The 20,327-nt window shown below is 31.8% G+C and overlaps 2 pseudogenes; one reads left to right on the top strand and one right to left on the bottom strand.

Annotated features, from left to right (window-relative positions):
• Positions 1 to 3,704: 3,704 nt before the first annotated feature.
• Positions 3,705 to 7,617, top strand: LOC106345526 (annotated as a pseudogene).
• A 4,016-nt stretch (positions 7,618 to 11,633) lies between these two features.
• Positions 11,634 to 16,133, bottom strand: LOC106345527 (annotated as a pseudogene).
• Positions 16,134 to 20,327: the final 4,194 nt, after the last annotated feature.

Below are 20,327 nucleotides of genomic sequence, written 5' to 3'. Positions count from 1 at the left end.
AATTTAAAAATTTAATGTATTTCAAAATATGGATCCAGATCCGGATATCCGGATCTAAAAATTAAGATATCCGGATCCGGATTCGGGTTGCACGGATCCAAGATTTTACTATCCGGATTCAGATCCAGACATTTCGGATATCCTATTTTCTGAGCGGATCCGGAATAGATTTCGGATCGAATCCGGATTTCGGATAATAAGTCTCAGGCCTACTGTAACAAGGAAGTTGTAATAATAATGATCAGTTTTCAGCTTTTCTCTCTCACTTGTTTCCACCATCTCTCTTCCCTCACTATACAAAAATATAATAATAATCACACATAAAACACTTTTTTCTCTCACGTACAACTCCCTCTCTCTCCACCCATTTCCCTTATTTATATAACTCACTTATTATAAATATATACCAACTTCACCTCGTATAATACATCATGTTATCGGCACGAGCTTTTATATACTAGTGAGATTTATCAATTCGAAAGTTTTTAATTGAAACTTTGTAAACGAGTAAGTGACTGTTTTGTGTGTTTGGATTGTTTCAAGCGGAGTGCCCGAAGTATCCCAGATTCTGCATAACTCTCCAGAAAAGCGAATACTCTTTCATTGAAATATTCCATAGCCCACAACAAGTGTGGAATATTTAACATGTCATGCTCCTTTGGTTTATATCGTGAAAATGAAAATCATTCTGATGCAGGCGGGAAGTGAGGGAAAGGTCCAGGATCCCCATATCACCCGGTATTCTGTGAAAGTCGTACCTGCAAGTTGGAGGAGCATCACACGTTTTCCTTTCTATTACCTTTTGTGCCTTGTTGTTGAAACAATGCACGTATTAATCTATTGCAGAGTCTAAACATCGCTTTGTTTCTTCTTATTTGGACAGTACAATTATGATATGAGCCCCTATGGGTTCAGAGAATTCTTCAAGCGCCAGGGTGTTCGTACTTCGGATCCTAAATGAAGCAGCTTTACAATTGTACCGGTCTCATTCTGAGTAAACCAGTTTATTCAGATCACATTCTTGGTATCCTGATACGTGTTGTCATTGGATGAGGTGGTAAAGGGCATGGGGTGACATGGTGAAAGCATGATTTAGAAGGGCTTGAGTAAGAGTAAAGCACAGTCGTTTAAGTAGTATGAATAATATCTCTTAGTGCCTTTCACGGCGGTGCTAAAGATAGAGATGAGGAAGAGAAGCAAATCACAGCCATACTTTTTTTTAACACGTTTCAGGTTTGTTATTGAACAAGTGATGATGAAGCAAAGCTCTCGTCTTTATATTAACAAACGTTACAAACCTTAACACTAAAATGGCATTTACTGTTTCAGAACATAATAAACGTTCCAAACTCATTGTGCTAAACCACTAACAGCTCAAATTACATCAAAACATAAACCGGTACAACCTAACCGAACCATGGCTGAAATCACAATTAACCAAAAAGTCTCTGCTTCTTAAGTACTTTCTTATACTACTAAAAGCTTAAGAAGCAGAGTGACTTGTCCCATCAAAAGTAGTTGACTTGAGACTTTGTGATAAGAATGTGGTTACATGCATGCCACACATTGAATAAAACAATGTCATGCATAGATAAGTGTCACCCATAAACTAAATTATATACCATTTTATTGGATCGTGCATGTTCCTATTCGGTTCGATGACCATCTATACCTTGGTTTGGTTTCTCGTTGATTTAGGCTTGAAGCTTCCGGTTTTTCAAGGATTACGGTGTTGATTTCTATGAGATGAAAGCTTTGGCTTTTAGGTCTTGCTGATTTTGGTTTAGGTGGTATAGTTCTAATTTTAGCATCTTCGCTCGGGTAGTGTTTGTTTTTTTTTTTTAAATCAAGTCTCTTGTGTGGTTCTGTGCATTTGTGGTCTGATCTCTGTGATGTTGCCATTTGCTGCATAACTAGACTGCATTAGGCCCTGCAGGGCCAGCCTGGGACCTACGGGTGACCTTAACCAACATGGAAACCTTAATCTATATGGGAGAATCAGTAAGGGTTCACATGTGAGGAGTTAGGATCGGTGTCCTGCAGGACTGTGAGCTTAGGTCTGCGGGACGGGTTGTCATAATGATTCTGTAGTGATCTTGGACTGGAAGAATTGAGCGTGGCTGGAGCTTCAATTTTCTTCTCTATTGTGGTTGGAAGTCACTGGTTTAATTGTTATGCTAGCATCGGAGATTGGCTTTTTTTGGGCTAGTCTAGTTTTAAATAGTGAATTGGTGTTTCTTAACCTTTGTTGAGACTTGAGAGAGTTGGTTTGTAATTAGTTCTTATTGTCCTTTGTAGTTGTTGTCTCTTCCTTCCGGCTTTGTCTCTCTTGGTGTAGAACTATTGTTTCTGGGGATTGTTTGTCCGCCTGCTTATGGCTTAGAACATGATTAATGGGGATTCTTAGGAGTGGGGTTCTTAGCGTAATTTAAGAACCAGTTTTCTTAACATTTTTTTTGTTAAAGTTAAAAACCGGTTCTTAAATTAAGTTAAGAACTCATCTTTAAAAACTCCCATTAATCATGGTCTTAGACCTTTGGTTTGGTCTCGTGTGTTTACTGTCATGTTTGTGGTTTTTTGCTTCTTCTTAATTAGAAATTTAGAAAAACAAAACATCAGATGTTTTAAAAAAAGAAGAATATGTATATATTAAAATTAATAAAATACATTATTTTTGTGCACAATACTTTTTATAAGAAATGTTGAATATATAATGCGTTTGTGAAATATTAAGAGTAAGTAAATTTATTAGTTGGATAATAGTTAAAAATAATAATTTGTTAGAAATTTTCACAACATATAAATTATGTTGACTTGATAATTATTAAAGCAAACACGTAATATATGCTTACACCATCTTACGTCAGAGTGACAACCTAACTAAATTTAATTTTAGAAAAATTTCTATCAGTAGTTATTAGTAGGCCTGGAACTTTTATTCGAGATCCGGATTCGATCCGGATCCGATCCGAAAATTCGGATATCCGGAGAGGCCGAATCCGGATCCGAATAGTAAAATGTTGGATCCGTCAAAGCCGAATCCGGATCTGGATATCTTGATTTCTTAGTCCGGATATCCGGATCCGTAAATTTTATTAATAACTATTTCAAAAATAATAATATCTATATATAAAAACTAATTTTATTTAATATATTTTCATTTTTATAATAGTATATATATATATATATTATGTAAATTTTGTAATATTATACATAGAAATAATTAAAAACATTATATATATTTTTATTTTTAAATTATTGTTAATATTTTATATATATATTAATATTAATATTATTTTTGTTTATTTTAAGGATCCAAATCCGGATCTGGATATCCGCCGGATATTATAACTTTTAGAAGGATATCCGACACCCGGATATCCGCGAACCCCGGATCCGGATAAAGATAGTAAAATTATGGATCCGTCGGATAAAAATCCGAATATCTTAAAATTGCCCGGATACCCGATCCGTCCCAGGCCTAGTTATTAGAGCACTTCTTGGTGGAATCCACCATAAAACAAGAAAACAGAGTGATAAAAACGTCTGATTAGGCGTCGCTGCTTGAACTGTTTCGCGGACCCCACTGACATGTGGCGTTCCAGATTTAGTTCATTTTTAATTTTTTTTTTTTAAACAGAGAAAAAACCAGAAAGAAAAGAAAAAAAATTAAACACCCCCAAGTAGGGTGCTAGGGTTAATGGTGGTCTTAGTTCCATTAATCCACCCAACTGCCAGAAAGAGATGGTATGAACTTTACTTGACCTTTGAATAACAGTCTTTTCATGTGAAAAATAACCTTTGGGTAGAACTCACCACAAAAGCTAGTTTATGGATGACCCTTATCTTTGCATGACATTGTTTTATTCAATGTGTGGCATGCATATAACCCCACCTTTTTATCACAAAGTGTTGACTGGAGACTTTTTGTTTTTTACTTGAGCGTATGTTGCAGGAACTAAAAGTATAACAAAACAAACTGTGGAGGAAGCAGAAGCCTGAATGACTAGTGAAGCTATGTCGATTGTTGTGGATGTCACTAGCGTATCAGATGTGGTAGCTCAAGATGAAAATCTGAATGGGAGTTCGAGTACGAGCACTGATCAAGATGAAAACATCTATCAGAAAATTAAGAAGGCGGCTCAAGATGGGGATATAGAGAGACTCTACGAAATGATAGCAGAAGATCCAAATTAAACATTCTAGATCACTTTGATAGAGTGCCTTTTTGCGAGACGCCACTACACATTGCAGCTCAAAAAGGAAAAACTCATTTTGCCATGGAACTAATGACCCTGAAGCCGTCGCTTGCTTCAAAGCTAAACTTGTCAGGTTTCAGCCTGATGCATTTAGCTCTACAAAACAACCATAGCCGAATGGTGAGAGGATTTTTAGCACTCGACAGCAGCTTAGTAAGCATCAAGAGAAGAGGAAGGGTTATACCTTTGCATCACGTTGCTCGAATGGGTGATGCAGAGTTGTTGAGTGAGTTCTTGTTTGCTTATCCTTCTTCCATTGAAGATCTAACGATTAAGTGTGAGACAGCTGTGCACGTTGCCGTGAAGAACCACCAGTTGATGGCATTTAAGGTTCTATTGGGATGGCTCAAGAGAGTAAACAAGGAGGAAATCTTGGACTGGAAAGATGAAGATGGTAACACCGTCTTCCATATTGCTGCTTCTATAAATCATACCGAGGTAAGAAAATGTTTCTCTTTTTCACCAAAATTCTTGATCATACATCATTGTTGTGATGGAACTAGAAATTATGTTTTGTTCTAGTACTTGCTTGGAGCTGCTTTGAACTAACTAATGAACTGATTGGTAGAGGCTGTAGCTTTGGATTTTTTACTTTAAGTTTTAAGCTGTAGATTTTGTGGCTTTAGTTTTAAATTTTATTGTTGTAGGGTTATTTCAAAGTTTTAAAAGCACTAAACCTAAAGCTGTAGAAAATTGATTTCTAGAGCCATTATATTTCATTTTAAAGATTTTGGACTTTAACTTTAGTTTTTATTAATAAAGCTTGATTACTTTGATTTTATTACTTTAGAGAGAATTATGGCAGTGTAGAGTAAAGCCTTAGGGAGTGATTGGTGTAGAGCACTCACAGCCAACACCAATCACTCCCTAAGGCTTTACTTTGTTTGATTTAGTTGTTATAAAAGCTTATGTGTGTCTGTGACCTAAGTATATATATTTGTTTATGTATACTGATTCTCCTTTTCGGGTCGTTTAATAGTATTATTAGATTCTAATATGCGCATTTATATACATTTATATTCATGTTTTATATTCTTAAATTAACACTTCATGATATAAAGGTATTTTATAAATCTTGATGTAAAATTTCGTTGTTTTTGAGTAAATAAGAGCATTTAAATGAGTTACTTTTAAATTAAGAATTCATGATTCAATAGTATTTTATAAAAAAATTAAAGCTTTAGAATAAATTAGATTAAGTTATGTTTGGTTAGATATTATGGTATAATTGTAGTATACCCGTATAATTAAGATATGGTGGAAATGATTTTTTTTTTTTTATTGTTCAGATTTGAATTGAAACAACTGAATACTGTGTTTTTTATTATTAAAATATGTTCAGTAAACAATTTAGTGTTAAGTAGATGTAAGAAATATATATATATTTTTTTTATTTTGTAATATTATTTGTGCACGAAACATAAGAACGTTTTGTTCAATAGTATCTTGTCACATTATTATTCGGGAGTTTTTTTTAACTTTGGGAAGATATCAAGGAATCATTTAATTTATGTTTTTGTTAAGATTGTTAACTTAATGTTAAGAAAATGTTTGAGATAAATATTGTATAACCAAATTATAAGGGATGTTAACTTTAATTAATTTTTAATGAATCGTAAACAGGTCCAAAACTTAAATGACAACTTTTTATATAGATAAAAAGTAAAATTCTAAATTAATAAAAAATAAATTTTTAAGTATATATTTATGTATTATATTCTTATCAATTTAGGATTATTTATCCTAGTATACTCGAGTTTTGCAGATGATAAAGTTGCTGCGTAAAACCGTTAAATTAAAAGCTAAGAACTTGGATGGCAAAACTGCGATGGACATACTACAAACTCACCAATCTCCTTGCTTTCCTAGAGGAAGAAGACTTCTCCACAGTGTTAAAGAAAGACTACTTTCTGGTTCCACAATGACTCTTGCAGAATACTTGAGAAAAAATCTAACGTTTATGGAGAAACGAAATAAATTCTTGGGGATGAGCAACTTGAGCTCAATTCGAGAGAAGTCTCTAAAGACTAGCAAACGAAACGATGCAATACTTGTTGTTGCTGTACTAATAGTAACAGCTACTTACCAGGTTGGTCTCAGTCCTCCCGACGGAGTTTGGCAAGAAAATTCCTCAAATCCTACCACCGTTCACAATGTTCACCACGCTGGACAGATGACTATGCCTTTTAACAATGCCTTATATTTTCTTGCCTTCAACGGGTTTGCTTTCCTATCATCTCTCTATGTGATCATACTCCTCATAATTGGACTCCCAATGTGGAAGTTGATTTATGGTTCAGTGGCGGTTTTAAGTGTCGCTATGGTAGCATCATACGCTACTATATGCCCGACTCGAGACGGCCAATTGGAAGGGATATCGGCGGTCATCTCCATCTTGGCCTTCCGATTGATGATAGTAACAATGTTGTGTGCTACTTTCGTGGCGTTGACTATTGATAAATGTCGTCGGCGCCTAGTGGACTTCCCCACGAGCTGTTTCTGCTCATAGAATAAAACAAGTCGTAAGAAATACTAAGCCATATCTATATATCTATATATATATATATATAAAGTAGACTTTTCTTTCTTCTTATGACATGTGGGAGGGGTTTGTTAACATGTGTCCTCTTTTTTTGTCTTTTTACATTTTAGATCATTCTTTTTTTAGACTATTGTAATTTGGTTCCTTATTTTCTAATTATGCACTATCTAATCCTTCTCGCACTAACTATCATCATTTGAAGTTTGATAATCTATTTTATTTTTCAAAAAATTGCAAAACGAATAAAGAAATAAGTAAAAAAAATATAAATGTATTTTAATATTTAATTTATTCACTGCTAAACATAACATAAACTTTCGCTATTTTATTATTTTTTACTATTTTATATTATTTCATTTACAACTATATATTTATCTTAATATTAACCCAACTAAAGCAAAACACATAATCTAAACATAAAACCTCCATAATCATAGAGAAAAAAAATACCAAAGTAACACTAACTCAATAAAGGTCCAGAGCTCAAAGGAGATCAAGAACGAAAATTAACTTACCCCACATTATCATTGAGTGTCTTGGCCAGAACAATCAAAAGCCAGAAAAATGTAGAAAGATAATCTTGAGATAAAGCAATCACTTGAACACAAAGGAGCGTGATCAAAGACCAATGCAAAGAACCAAGAAAGCGGGTTAGAGAAAAAATAATCAACAGAAGGCTAAAATCACCACGAAGCAGGAAGAGACATACATAATGAACGATAAGGACAACGACCAGCTAAAAGGTAAGAATCACCTCACAAACTAAACAAGCACAAACAAGACGTCTATGCAAGTGAAGAACCACAAAACTCTGGATAGAAGAGACCAAAGCTCCAAGAGACTAATACCACACACTTATACTAAGGGAAGCAAGGGAAGAAGAGAACAACCTGAGTGAGGGAGAACGGAAGCCAACCCCCGAGAAACCAGAGCCCAGACTTGAGACCAGAAACAATCTTCAAAATCTACAGAGCATATTCGGAGAAGAGCACTATCCAAATCTGGAGTGGCAAACATGGCGAAATGGAGAGTCACAGAGACGCAAGCAGCCATGAAAGTTGCAACGAGATGAGGGAACATAGATGGAAGGGTAGACAAAACAAAATCATTCAATCGCGGAGCCGTCCTCAAGCTTTAGAAGTCAGATCACCAAAAACCATATCTTGAAAACTAAGACGAGAAGGGACTATCGATGGTAAGCCAACGACGAGGAAAACAACTTCAAAGACGACTAAACTCTGACCCAACCCAAAGAGATTCAGTTCCTAACATGAGCCGAAATCTAAGGAAAAAGAGGAGAAAAAGGTGAGGAAAAACAAGAGCACATATATGAGTCTTTTTCGGTGATGGCGAGAATCACAACATAACGGAAAGGTAAACGAAATGCATAGATGGTGACGGCTCAATGTAAAAATATAGGGAGAGAACACAAAACATCTTTAAAAAGTAATGTTCAAATAATTAGAAAAAATATTAATTTTTACCCTGAAACTATTAGCCTTAAATTCAACAAATGCCTAAATGTAAAATTATTGAAATTCAATATGCATTACATCACAAACTCACTCCACCACTAATACGGTACTATTATACCCACACCAACACACTATTAAAAAAACAAAACACATAATATGTTAGCATATCACCTATTACTAAATAACATAATAAAAATACCAAATAATGTTCTTAGCAAATAAAGACGATCACATTATTAGCTAGCTATATCATCCGAAAAATAATAATTAACAACAATAAAACAATATTCCGCGCGAAGCGCGGACATGCCCCTAGTATTACATATATCTTCTGTTTCTAAAACTAAAAACGGAGAATTTAATGTTTACCAATTTTATGGTACTATTATTTATCTTTATTACCACTAAAGGAACATTTCAATTATATGTTTTCCATTAAGTGGCAAAAGATTCTTAATCATTGTTCTATATATATATATATATATATATATATATATATATATATATATATTACAAATAATTATTTAAATTATTTTTTATGTTTTCAGATTATACTTTTTAAAATTCAAACTTTTTTATAAACAAAATTTTTATTTTTTTTAAAACAAAATTATGTTTGAAACTATTTTTAATTTTTTTTATATAGTTTTAGTATTTATTTATATATTTATTAGAATCCTAAATTTTACATTCCAAAAAACTTATCACAACTCTCAATTTTAAATCCTAAGTCTAGATTAGTTAATCTTATCGATATAAATGTTTTTTATCATTTATTAAAATGATGGTAAAAGTGGTTACTGTAAACATGAAAAGTGATACTATGAATGTGGTATTTGTGATAACTTTTCAAAAAAAAAAGTAACTCAAATTAATATCTAGAATCTTTAACTTCCATGCAAAACAAACAAACATTCTCAGAATTCAATAATCTCATCTCATACTTATTACTTCTGCTGTGATAACTGAGTTCACCAGGAAAATAAAAACCCGGAATGAGTTTGTATGCGTAACACCTATTCTTTTTTTATTGTTTGGGGGTATGGGTGAACGGAAGTACGGCGGTACGGGTCACGTGCCCCAAACTGATTTTTATTTTTTCTTTGATAGTTTAACTTAATTTATCAAATATCATTAGTTCAGTAAGAAAAATGTAAAAGTGCCCCCATCAAAAAAATGTTTTTCGTGTTTATAATATGGTGTCCCCGACTAAAAATCATTTTAGATCCGCCACTGTTTCGAGGTAAAGAACAAGAACAATTTTATTGGATGTAAAAAGACGAGAGAAGAGGGTTTAGTTGTCGCCGTAGATCCATTTATTGGTGTAAGAAACAAGTTCTTGAGGCTTAAACCACTGATTGATCTAATCCGTTGCAGTCTCTGGTCCGATTCACTTCCATAGATTATCTTCTTGTAATTTCACATTTCAGTAATCAAATCAAATCGATCTTGGTAATGTTTAAATACAAATCTACAAAATGAAAACAAAAACAAAAACATTTTCGATGCAAAGACAAACACCTAGTTTTTCTCGCAGACATTTTGGTTGTTTGTTTAGCTTCAGGTTTAAACTATTGTTGATTAGGTTGTCAAAATGAGTAAGTGTTATCTACAAGATCAAAGTGACACTTCAGGTTTTGTAAAATGTGCATGCACTTTGGTACTCTACAATATTATTTTGGAGAACACTTATTCTACCCGCTCATCCCTTATATATTAAAAGAGAGACATTTTTAGAAAACAATCTTATTTTTGTATATTATTAACAAATTTTTCATTATACTTAGGTGTCAGCTCTACGATCTTTTTCAGAACTCCAATTTAACTATCCTTTATTTACTAGATTAATTATAAAGAATGCCATTGGACATCTTTATATACAATAACTAGGGTCGGTCCGCGCTGCGCGCGGGATATGATTTCTGTGAGATGTTCAGATTTTGAAACAGAAATGTATAAATATATTATTTTATTCTTTATTTTATTTTTAAGATTTTAATAATTTTATTAAATTTAGGCGGTTTCTTTGAAAATTTGACGTGGAGATAATATTCTAATTCGTCAACTTATAAGATAATTTTATCGTATTTTTACTAATTTTGAAACTATCATTTATATAGATATGATCAATACTTTTAGTATTTATAATAATTCTTGCATATCTATTTTTGTCAAAATGAGTATTTTTCAGATGATTGTCGGCCGTTATTTCACGGTTAATTGAGACAGCCTCAACTGGGAAAGTAAGTTTTCTCCACAATGGCGACAATGAACAAAGGGAGTTGGCTGTCTACATGGTTTTTAACACCTGAAGTTTATCAGTTTAAACTGAGACAGCCAATACTAATTATGTAATTTGCAGAAGTTAGATGTTGATAAAAACATGTTCAGTGTTCAATCTAACCAAAAGATGCCTAGCATACGCAGCTCTAATGTTAGTTAGTTGTCATCTTCCACTTGAAGCCCACGAAAACAACTTCATCAGTTTTATCTGCCACACCAAGCCCATAGATGCATCCATATGGATCAGTTTTATCTATCAAATTTTTAGCTCAAACCAAAATTTGTTTACTAACGAAACATCAAATTTTTTTCATACATGTCACACTATTATACTGTATCAAAAAGGATTAAGAAGACAATAATAATTAACAAACAAACCCGTTCACTCCTAAATCCCACCATTGATTGTGAAGAATGACATCCCATGAATATGTATACAAAATTTCAATGCTATCAGCATCTATTTATATTGACAAACAATCTTAATAAAAATGTTGTTACAGAACAATATTTTCTGTTTCTGCAGATACATATGATTATGGACCAGCTTTGAAGCTGATATATGAATTTTTTATAACTTATACTTATAATTTGGTTGATCCAATGGACTCCCTGCAATGGGATCTTTCCATGTGTGATTTTAACGTGATCCAGTTTCTTTATGTGGCTGGAAACCACCTTAAATGTAGCTTATACACACACATAATTTAAAAGATAAAACTGCAGATTTCTGAATCAGTGAAACATAAAAATTTCCATCAAGTTTCGAATAAATTTATGGATAGATTTACATTTGATTTGAACACAGTGTCTTTCTATGGATTCTTTGCAGCTTGATCTTTCCAATATTATCCGAGATCTTGATACTCCTGGTTTGTTCAAAAATCGCTTTCTAAAACTCGTCCTTAACCAGCTTTTTCTCTCTGACCCATCTAGCCATTGCTTTGGTCTATTGTTTGTTATTTGAGATTGTTACTGGAAGATATATGTGCTACTAATATCGTTTAATTTATGTTCTTTGTAATATTATTATTTCAGCAAATTCAGTCAGCGGTTTGAGTTTGTATAAAAAGATAACCAAGTGAAGATTCGTTTGCTATAAAAAGATACTGGAAACATTGAAAGTAAAAAAAAAGAGATAATAAGAAAAGAAATTCCGAAATTGAAAACGAATACGTAAACGGATCTATAAATTGCGACGGGTGCTATGGTGGGGTTATCATCTTCAAGAACATTTCCATTTGCTTGTAGTTAAAACATTCAGTGCACCTGTCCTCCAGTTCTTGGAGCATGCAGATTCTTGGTGGCATTATAAGAATCATGTTGGTTCCATAAGAATCTCTCTTCAAGATTGGGACATCCCGCAACGAACGTTTGAGTTTTCTCCAACACTTGTCGACTGCTAATTAAGTGTTGGTACCTAAATCATATTTGTTCTTGGCCGAGAACTTGAGATGTTCAAGCCCTTTTTTAGGCTGGTCCAATGCAAACTATTGCTTCACTCCCTCTATAAAGTGTGCATCAGCACTGCCAGAGTCGAGTCAAGCTTCCATCTCTAGCTTGTAGCAATGGAGCGTAAGGAAAGGATTTCTTGTTAGTAGGCGAAGCTTTGCATTTTTGCACACAGTACTATATGTTTTTTTCTCAAAAAACAGCGAGAAGCGTAGACACAGGAGGTAACATCTGAGATAGAAAATTCAGCAGTATGTCTGGCCTTCTTCACGTAGGGGTTGTGGCTTCTTGGCTTGACGGTAAGACGTGGAGAAGTTCTTCGCTGAGCCGACATTATTTTGGGTGCTTTTGTTTTCCGTAAGTTGATGATTAATGTGGAAGAGAAGACTCTTTATATAGAAGGTTGAGGTCGAGGAGTTTAGTTTCACTGTAGACATGGCCTTTCAGATGCTTAGCTAGTGTTAGTGTTATTATGTACTGAAGTGGTTTAATGACTCTTTTAAAATTCTCATAAGTGTGGTCGGTTACGTTATAATTTTTTTTTGTCAGTACGTTATAATTATTGTGATAAATGTATTTGCAGTTATGAAGCTTTTCTATTGAGCTCAAACGTTCTATTAACATTAACATTTTTAGTATATTTGTGTGGTAAAGGTCCTAAAAGATGTGAAAGTTATGTTTTTGATGGAACGGTTTGTGCTTAACTCTATGGTTTAGTAATACCTTCAATGGTTTAACTCAATGGTTTTGTACGTATCTACTAAATGTTTTTACAATATTGTCTGCGTTTAATTTAACATGCACAATAAAGATGCAAGTTATAACCCATTATTTATGACGGTTTCAATTTATGAGGTTATAAATGTGCTCATCTGCTTTACTTTTATCATGATAATTTTAATTATAAATGAATATTTAACATTTTTGTATATTATTATTTCAATTATTTTGGGTTTTTTTCTAAATTTTGGTTTGGTAATAAATATATATGTAAATAATTAATCTAGAAAGCTAAGGTATTAATTTAGGAATATATTTATCATAATATTTTTTAATTGAATTATATATTAAACATTTCAGTATAGTTCTACTTTAATGTTTCTGGGAATATATGTATACAGATATTTATATACATTTAATTTAGAATATTTATGTAATTTAAGATTTTTTGTGCCGCAATTAATTATTGTGCACTTAAGCTTCTTTTGAAGCATACACAAATAACTGTTTCAATTTATGAGGTTATAAATGTGTTCATCTGCTTTATTTTTATCATGATAATTTTAATTATGAATGAATATTTTACATTTCTGTATATTATTATTTCAATTATTATGGGTTTTTTCTAAATTTTGGTTTGGTAATAAATATATGTAAATAATTAATCTAGAAAGCTAGGGTATTAATTTAGGAATATATTTATCATAATATTTTTTAATTGAATTATATATTAAACATTTCAGTATAGTTCTACTTTAATGTTTCTGGGAATATATGTATACAGATATTTATATACATTTAATTTAGAATATTTATGTAATTTAAGATTTTTTGTGCCGCAATTAATTATTGTGCACTTAAGCTTCTTTTGAAGCATACACAAATAACTGTTTCAATTTATGAGGTTATATATGTGCTCATCTGCTTTACTTTTATCATGATAATTTTAATTATAAATGAATATTTAACATTTCTGTATATTATTATTTCAATTATTTTGGGTTTTTTTCTAAATTTTGGTTTGGTAATAAATATATATGTATATAATTAATCTAGAAAGCTAAGGTATTAATTTAGGAATATATTTATCATAATATTTTTAATTGAATTATATATTAAACATTTCAGTATAGTTCTACTTTAATGTTTCTGGGAATATATGTATACAGATATTTATATACATTTAATTTAGAATATTTATGTAATTTAAGATTTTTTGTGCCGCAATTAATTATTATGCACTTAAGCTTCTTTTGAAGCATACACAAATATGTACGCTAATTTTTTTTTTCTCGTATTTAATGTTTACTATGAAAATGTATTGAGTTATAGCTTTATTTTTCAATTGAATGTGATATATGTATTTTATAGATAAATTGAACCTTTGGAACATAATAGTTGTGTTGTGTAAGAGACCTCGTAGATTATACGTGATATTTAAACAAATTTGTAAGTGAATCTAGTTGATAGTTTCGTCATATTAGCAAACAGAATTTTAAATAAAATCGGGTGTTGATTTTTTTAAAAATATAATTTTTAACCCACCGGGGAACATATAAAAAGTATTATGCGATTGGACATCTAACGTACTCGATACGATGTATTCCTATTAATAACATTACTGATTCACGTAAAATGGGCTAACTTTCTTGAAAGACAAACTGGAGCCAAACAAACATGCACGTCCTAAGAGCAAGTCCATTGGTTAGAGATCCTTATGGACTCTAATGAATAAACTAATAGTTAATTTTGTGATTTGAAAAGTTTAGAAGCCTTGTTAGTCTAATAAATTTTTTCATTGTCTAATTAATTAATTACTTAAAAGGTTTTTACTTCTTAATCTGATGGGTTTTCTCTTCTTCTTTTTCTTTTTGACGTTGCAGATTGCAGTCACAATCTCCTCAATGTCTATTGTTGTATCATCGACATGAGTTTTCAACAGATTGTACAACATTTTCAGCAATACAAGACATACCGAGAGCGCAGATCAACTTGAGATCAAAATGATCAGCTAGTTCGTCGTGATCACTTATTTCAGCTCGATGAATGGCTAGCTTCTTTAAGCTGATGAACAAATCCTGCAAACACGAATTTTGGCAATAATAACATTTGTTGAATGGCTTTCCTTGTCTAAAAATAAGTATATATAGTTACCAGTTCAGGTACAGAGAGAGAGCAAAGCCAAGAGATATCTTGCGTTCTATTGTTCTTCAAGACTTCGCTGAGTTCCTCCATCTTTTAATTCTTCCTAGGAGAAGGGCATAAAGACTCAATAAAGAACACATCAACAATCCCAAACCCAGATATAATACTAAATCAATGGCTGAACCAATAAAAACCAAACATTTAGCTAACATGGACTAGTCGTTAAAGAGGCTCACCTCAATGGAATTAAACAGGCTTCAAATGAGAAAGCAGCTGGCGATTTAGTGGCCAAAGCTCAAGCTGATCTTCATCTACTTCAGCTTCTTACTTTTGCTGAAAGTGATACGTCAATCACGTTTCTGGCGAAGCGGAGCAAAAGGATTTTCCTCTTCTTCAGAATCAACATTGTGATCGTTTTCTTCTTCTTCACGTCGTCGGCGGAGGGCTGACGTTGTGTGCTGAGCGGTGGCTCGAGCTTGGAGATCGTTAACGAATTGCTGTTTTTAAAATAATGGCACCGGGAGACTCCAAGACTCCTTGAACTTGATTTTACCAATGCTAAGTTCTTCAGACGTCGGATGCTGCGTAGGCTGGTGCTGTACCAATCTCTGTTTCACCAACATCGATCATTTCACATTAACATCTATAAAACTCAGATCATCATCTAGGTAATGGAACAAAATAAGCTTTGGTATCACAGTAACATCCACAAGAACAATCATATACAGAATTGGAGAAGCCTCAACGCCGAAATAAAAACACTATAACGAATCTGAACTAAGATCAAAGTCAGCATCGATTCCGAAATTAGATACTTCTCAACATATTCAATCAAAGACGAATCAAATCTATTCGAGCACAAAGAGGATCGATTCGATAGCGAAAACAGAAGCTTGATCGAATCAATTAGATAGAAATTAGAAGAGATCGAGAGATCGAACCTCGTCCTTGAGCATGTGAAGCAAAGTGGTTTTGCTGGCGTTATCGAGCCCGAGGAGAAGATAGAGATAGAACTTGCATCCTCCCTTCGACGAACATCGACGAATCTCCACGGTGATTTGGAGAGATTTCTCAAAACCATACAACATCAACATCGACGAAGAGAAAGAGAGAGAAGCCAATAGCAAAGAGACATGTATGGGGTGTTTACCAGTTCTAGAAGTGTCATATTAGACACCGGTTCTTTGGTTTTTCCTTATTTTTCATTTTTTTTTTATTTTTTTTAGAACCTCTCTTATTAGAGCCTCCGTCTAACTACGTCAAAACACTTAAACGTGGATAGGTGTCGTGCTTAGAAAACACGATTTAGTGACGTGGCATCACCAAGAGGGAGAAACATTTTCATATATATATATAGATAGATATAGATAGATAACATAAATAGTTGGTGCATATACATTTTCAGATTTTAATGTTACGAGACTTATCTTATACGTATTAAAGAATATATAAGATAGATACTTATAGCGTTATTGGACTAATGTTACATATAACAAGGAATATATCTTATGCGGATGATATATTTTATAGTTCCACATCTTACCGTATACGTATTATATATATATAATGATTTGAGTAATTTTTTTTGCCATTTTCTTTGTTGTTCACCGTACCATCAAACTTTTTTTATTGGTGCTTTTTATTAATGTAATCAAATAACTCTCTATGATTTTTTATACATGTTTAAAATAGTAACTTATTCTATAGCATGTTTAAAATAGTAACTTATTCTATAGTTTTACAACATACGATATACATATGTACTAAAATGATACTAAATATTGTGGAAATTAAATTTCTTATTTTGAATAAAATCTATATTATTAAAAGAGAAGTACCCATTTGAAAATGTTCTTACTTCATTAATTAAACTCCCTATTTTTTTGCTTGTCTTTTTCAGTTGCATTTATGAAACATCCTAAAACAAATAAAACTACCTAATTTATTACTTATCTTTTCAGTTAAATTAATGAAATATGCTTAAATAAATTTAAACTTCCTATTTTATTGTTTGTCTTTTCCAGTTACCTTAATGAAATATCATTAAATAAATTTGGACATAATGTCATTTAATCAACCAAGAAAACTCATGAGTTATCCTTACGTGCATAATTTTAATAATAGAGATTTTAAAAAACGTGCATCATTAAAATGTTACCTAAAACATGCAGCACAAATATATAACATGCATCAATAAAATTAGAATTTGACTCATACAATTGTACGGATATTATTTTCAGTTGATTAAATTTAAAAATAATTATTTATTCAAAAAATATTTAAGAATGGCTATGCTTTTAAAAATTATATTTATATTATCAAAAGAGAAGTACCCATTTGAAAATGTTCTTACTTCGTTAATTAAATTCCCTATTTTTTTGCTTGTCTTTTTCAGTTGCATTTATGAAATATCCTAAAACGAATTAAACTACCTAATTTATTACTTATCTTTTCAGTTAAATTAATGAAATATACTTAAATGAATTTAAATTTCCTATTTTTATTGTTTGTCTTTTTCAGTTACCTTAATAAAATATCCTTAAATAAATTTGGACATAATTTCATTTAATCAACCAAGAAAACTCGTGAGTTATCCTTACGTGCATAATTTTAATAATAGAAATTTAAAAAAACGTGCATCATTAAAATGTTACCTAAAACATGCAGCACTAATATATAACATGCATCAATAAAAATAGAATTTGACTCATACAATTATACGGATATTATTTTCAGTTGATTAAATTTAAAAATAATTATTTATTCAAAAAATATTTAAGAATGGCTATGCTTTTAAAAATTATATGGTATTATTTTCTCATAACTCATTTGTCATTTGTTAAATTGTTAGAAAAAAAATTTTAGCATAATATAACTCAGTTGTCATTTGCTAAATTTATGGTTTTTATTTATATTTTTTATTAATTAATTATAATATTTTCATTTTATATTTGAAAGATAAATGAATTTTCTTTCAAACAATATTTTTGTAAATGTATTTTCTTAAAAAAATAATCAATTTAAATTGTTATTATCATTGAATATAATTATTTTTGACATAATTTGAGTTTTCATTTACATCAAAACTTATCATATTTTAGGATAATTTTAATTTAAAATGTAATTTTCGTATTTTTCAAACAAATTCTAAAAATATTTTTAAATATTTTGTTATAATTTTTTACAAAATATTGAGTTGCATTTCAAATAAAAAGGTCAAGATATTAAAAATATTCTAATTAAAATATGTAAAATTTAATATAGTTTTAAGAAAATGGTCAAAATAAAAAAAAATACACATAAAAAAAATCATGATTTTTGTTAACTGGGCGGATCATTATTTATATGATATCGCACACGAAATTTGTTTTCCTGTTTTTACAATTATCTAATTAACTCTATATACTCATTTTTTATATTTTTATACGATATCACATATTCGCAAAAAAAAATATTTACTTAATGAATATAATATAAACTAATATTACAAATACATCATTTAATAAAATAAATAATTAAAAACTAAAAATTCATATCTGCGCTGGCGCGCAGGTCAGAATCTAATTCTTGTTTAAACTGTGTATCTTTGAATATGGCCTCGGTATAACATGCATACCTACAAGATGTCATTTGTTTATCATTATACAAAGACTAAATATGGCAAGCCTTTTGGCAACAAAAGGAAGTTATGGCAAATGATTAAAAGCTATATTTTGTGGTGTTTAAAGAAAATCTCTGACATAAATCTGGCAAATCTTACATTTATTTCACAAATATATTTATGCATCAATCTATTGTGGAAGAGTGTGAGAAAGTTAACAAAAATGATTCGGTAGATTGATGTTAGGCATATTCTGATTTTTTTTATAAAGCATATTCTGATTTGTCCTACATAAAAAATCTATATTTACCTATTAATGTCACTAATTATCGGCTTGCTTGATAATTTGTCACTAATTATCAGCTTATAAGTTTGTGCTTCAACCCATTATTCCCTTCAACCAAAAAATTGCTACGGTTATCACCAACAAATAAAAACACACTAGATTTCATGTAATAAATATCATGTAACAAAATAAATGTCATATACCATTATATAATGTTATTATTTTCTAGAGCAATTTCATCCCGTGCAAGGCACAAGTAATTATCTAGTGATATACTATTGTGGCATTACTCTATGTTGACTCATGCATAAGCCTTATTCTCTCGCTTTCATACATGTATCTCATTTAATAGTTAACAACTATATTCTCTTTTTATATATTTGTACCATCTTGTACAACTCAGTCTAAGTAAATATACAATTTTTTTCTGCTAAGATACAGTTGAAATAAGTCTTACGAATGAACATATATATGTCACTTTATGTTATCGGTTTTACAGATTGGCAGTCCAACTAAAACCGGGTTAACTTGGTTAAGGAGAGTCGACATTGTTGGTTTGTTAAGCCAATCGATTTTAGGTTATTTTATAAATGTATTTTAATTTTAATAGAATAAATATAGGAGAACCCGCAATAATCATGCTTCTGTCTCTTTGAAACTCAGTCGCCCAGGTAAGGGACCTTCTTTGATTCCCCGCTTGAATCACTTACGTTCATACGTGTTATATTATCAATTCTCGAAGCACACCGATTGATTGTTGATAATCACTACTAATCTTCTCAGTGCTCTAAACAACGCTAACGATGTCAACACGACCTGAGCTGCAAGCGCCGCCGGAGATATTCTATAACGATTCAGAGGCTCTCAAGTCTCTCAAGTACACTTCTTCTTCACGTATCGTCGAAATTCAGGTCCCATTTTTTCTTAAAATTGTTTTCCCCAAGAGACATCCCTCTTTTGTCTCCATAATTCAGTAGTGCATGTATGCATGGTTTATATATAGGCGAAGTTGTCAGAGAGAGCTTTGGAGCTTCTTGCTTTGCCCGACGATGATGTTCCTCGCTTCTTGCTTTACATTGGTAAATTTTATTCTTTTCTCATCTACTTATGATGATTGAATTCACATATTTCTACATGTTTTTTGATTGAAAGTTTGCATCTTTCTAGTTCTAGATAGTCAATAGGCGTAGACGCGTAGTCCTATCCTAAGATAATCAACTGTTTTAATCTTTTTAGTATCGGAGAGTGGCTAATAATCTCTACCGTGGTTCAGGTTGTGGATCTGGCCTGAGCGGGGAAACAATCTCTGAGTATGGGCACCAATGGATTGGTCTTGACATCTCATCCTCTATGGTTAGTAAGTTAGACTATTAGTTTGCTAACTCTCCGTTCTCTATGAAGGAAGGATTCTTCTGCTATTCATTCCTTTAGATCTCTAAGCCACTTTTAATAAACAATGTAGACGTTGCTGTGGAACGAGAAGTTGAGGGAGATCTCTTACTTGGTGACATGGGGCAGGTTTGTATCTCAGTCTCTCTCTAGGATATTGCTTTTTGGTAATAGT

Source organism: Brassica napus, chromosome C2 (genome assembly GCF_020379485.1).
Source record: "Brassica napus cultivar Da-Ae chromosome C2, Da-Ae, whole genome shotgun sequence".
Lineage (NCBI taxonomy): Eukaryota > Viridiplantae > Streptophyta > Magnoliopsida > Brassicales > Brassicaceae > Brassica > Brassica napus.
Note: the sequence above shows the minus strand (reverse complement) of the source record. Positions and strands in the feature narration are given on the sequence as shown.